Source organism: Alligator sinensis, unplaced genomic scaffold (assembly GCF_000455745.1).
Source record: "Alligator sinensis unplaced genomic scaffold, ASM45574v1 scaffold777_1, whole genome shotgun sequence".
In the NCBI taxonomy this organism is placed as follows: domain Eukaryota; kingdom Metazoa; phylum Chordata; order Crocodylia; family Alligatoridae; genus Alligator; species Alligator sinensis.
This window is the reverse complement of record NW_005841882.1, coordinates 1,277,882-1,281,535: the sequence shown is the minus strand read 5'-3', so window position 1 is coordinate 1,281,535 and position 3,654 is coordinate 1,277,882.

The following is a 3,654-nucleotide window of genomic DNA, read 5'->3' as shown; positions in this document are numbered from 1 at the left end:
TCTTGCTCTCCATTGGTGCCGGCTTTTATCCTGGCTGGGTGGCATTCATTAATGACGTCATCCGCCTGTGCCGGCTCCAGCTGTAGATAAGTGCGGCTGATGAACCACGTTGGGGTTTCTTCCTAGCGTGGTTCATCCTGTGCCCAGTGGCCTAAAATAGGTAAGTGACCCCTGATTTCAGGGGTTTTTGTCTGGGGGCAGGTTACCCCCATCATGGGTCCCCCCGCAGGGAGGGCTTCTTGCTCCCCACTGATTGTTCCTGGGGACATATAGATATGGTGAAGGTTCTTCCTATCCAGATGAAAGACCCAGCATTTGTCCCTGTTGAACCTCATATGGTTTTGCTCAGAGTCCATAGGACCAGCCTGTCATGGTCTTCCTGAATCTTTGACCTGTCCTCTGATGTGCCCGCTTGTCCCCACAGCTTGGTATCATCTGCAAACTTAATCTTTGCACTTTTCACTCCTTCATCCAGGTCATTAATAAAGATGTTAAAGGGCATGGGCCCAAGCACAGACTCCTGGGGTACACCATTGGAGATGGCCTTCCAGGATGAGGCCACCCCACCAATTATGACTTGTTGGGATCGGCCACTGAGCCAGTTCCCAATCCACCTCCCTGTAGCCTGGTCTAGGCCAGTACTCTCTAACTTAACTGAGATGATTTTATGGGAAACAGTATCAAAGGCCTTGCTGAAATCTAGGTAGATGACATCCACCTCCTGTACCTGACATCCACCTCCTGTACCATGTCCAGGTTATTAGTTACCTGGTCATAAAAGGACACTAGGTTTCTTAGGCATGATCTCCCCTCTACAAAGCTATGCTGGTTGCTTCTCAGTACCCCACCAGATGCAAGCTTGTGGTTGATGGCCTCCTTAACATTTTTTTAAAGATATTCCCCAGGACCAAAGTCAGACTGACCAGTCCATAATTGGCAGGGTCATCCCTTTTTCCATTCTTAAAGATGAGAACCACGTTCAGCTTTTTCCAGTCATTAGGGACAACTCCTGAGTTCCACTGTGTCTCTTACTGTGTCTTGAGTATGCTTGCTGATATGCACTCAGCATCTGTAACAGGGGGCAAAGGTCCCTATCACTTTAAGAAGGAAAGAACAGCTGAGCTACGGCCAGCTACATTTGAGTATGCAACCAGGGCAAAGCCAAGATAAGGGGCTATGGGGCTGCAAGCTCAGTGCTTCACAGTAGGCAAGAAGGACAGAGCTCCAGATGGGTATTAGACAGTGATGGCAATGTAGTAGAAGCAGGTTGATTATTGGGCTAAGAACCACTTATGTATAGTAGAGAATCTAAGAGGCAGGAAGAGTTGTGCCCGGAGGGATACAAGCTCAGCTTCTGAGCCAGAGCAGAGGGACTGGCCCTGACCTGTAGAGTAAAAGGAACTCCTGCCAGTAAAGGTAGCAAGAGAGAAAACTGCAGACCCAGGAAGATACCCAGAAGGCTGGGTGGGAGCCAACAGATTGGAGGTAGGGTTCTTGCAGCAGGTAGAGACTAAAGGTGGGGTTTGTGTTCTGAGTTGGAAAACAGTTGGTTGAGATTTTGTTTTGTGTTTTACCAAAGGAGTGGAAGTCATGAGGGTGTCTTGGGGAGGCAGTCTGTGCTTTGAGCCCTGCAAAGGGCAAAGAGAAAGAGGGTGCACCCTGCAAAGGTCAGGAGCTGGGCGAGAGAGATGCTGAGAGAGTGAGAAAACCACCTACAAGGGCTAGGAGTTCTAGTGAATGAAATTAGACTTAAAGCCACAAGGTACAGGTGTGGCTATGGGGGAGACCGGAGGTCATGATTAGAGCTCCATAAGGCATTATTAGGGCAGGGAGGCCACATTTAGGGCCTGATTGGTGCCCATAAGGAGACGCCCCAAGACTGCTTTTGGGGGCAGAAAAGCCTTGAGGACTGTCTCGAGGGAAGACACCAAAACGGGCTACTCTGGCCTCTAGAGGCAGCCTCCCAAGATCACCAATTTTGTATCAAAGACATAGCAGCAAAAAGATAGGAAGTTAGGGAGAACACAGCAGCAAGGGGTGTCAGACTCTGGGGGCTGCTATACCATCTAAGGCAGCTACATTGCCTTGTTTGGGGGGGTTTAGAGCAAAGAGAACAGGAATGAGAGGCACAGAGGCTTCATGGTTGCGGTGGACCAGAGGCAGGGCAGTCAGAGTTCTTAGGTACCACTGATTTTCATAGTTGAAATTAAGCGCATGATTAAGTGCTTTGTTGAACAGAGACAGGCTTAAGCATACGCTAAACTACCATGTTAAACTGGGGCCTCCAGTTGCTTCCTACATCTGTCTCTTTTATGCATGATGTCATAAATAATGAAGTCCACATTTCAAAAGTACCTTGTAAATTTTGAATGCTTCAGTTTTTAAAGTGATTAGCTTTCAGTTCTTAAGGCCCAATCTGCAGATGTTTTTAGGACAGGCAGCACAGAATCACCTCAAAGACAGCTGCAAGTGCTCAGAACAACAGTTTCAGAACCATGACGGCATGTAATACATGTACTTGGGAATGCAGGAGTTATATAGAAGGCACTTTATGTAATGAACTCTTTATGTAATGAACTTACTGAACTTGTGAACTTGCTGTGTTGAACTTGGAGGAATAATAACAGCTCAAATAACTTAGGACTTCTCAGCAAGGAAATGCAAGTCACTAAACATGTACATCAAAGAATAGCAAGAACTTGCAAGGACAAAGCAGGAAAACAAAGGCAAAAAATGATACACCTGGCAAGAGATGTTAGAATCAGGGACTGAGGTGATATTTTTTTTATACTAGATGAAAAAGAAGACCAGGAAATCTGTAAGTCCAGTGCTCCAAAGCAAGAGTTAACTAGTAACAGAAGACCCCAAGAAAGCAGAGCTGCTGAATGACTACTTTGTCTCAGTCTTCACAACAAAACTAACAGCAACCAGACAGCTATCAAAATTAATATAGACAAAGAAGGGGAAAGACTGTGGATCATGATAAAAGAGCATGTCAAATATCTTTTAACAAATACAAATGAATTTAAGTCAGCAGGACCTGACAAACTCTGCCTCTGGATCCTGAAAGAACTACCTGTAGAAATCTCAGAGACACCAGTAATAATATTTGCAAAATCATGGGTGACAGACAAAATCCCAGAGAACTGAAAAATATTAACGTGGCACACATATTTTTTTTTAAAGGTGGGTGGGGGAGGGAAGGATGACCTAGGGAATTACAGATCCATCGGTCTAATAGCAAAATTGAGCTAAGAAAGATTAGCTTGTTTAGTGGAAAATATATTTCATAGATTTCATAGACATTAGGGCTGGAAGGGACCTTGGAAGATCGTCAAGTTCAGCCCCCTGCCCAAAGGGCAGGAAGTCAGCTGGGGTCATAGGATCTCAGCAAGATAAGCATCCAGTTTGCTCTTGAAGGTGTTCAATGTAGGCGCTTGAACCACCTCCGGTGGCAGGCTGTTCCAGACCTTGGGGGCTCGGACAGTAAAGAAGTTCTTCCTTATGTCCAGCCTGAAATGGTCTTGTAGTAGTTTATGACCATTCAACCTAGTCGTCATCCCTTGGGGCGCTCTGGTGAACAAACGTTCCCCCAGATACTGGTGGTCACCCCTGATAAACTTGTAGGTGGCCATCAGATCACCCCTGAGCCTG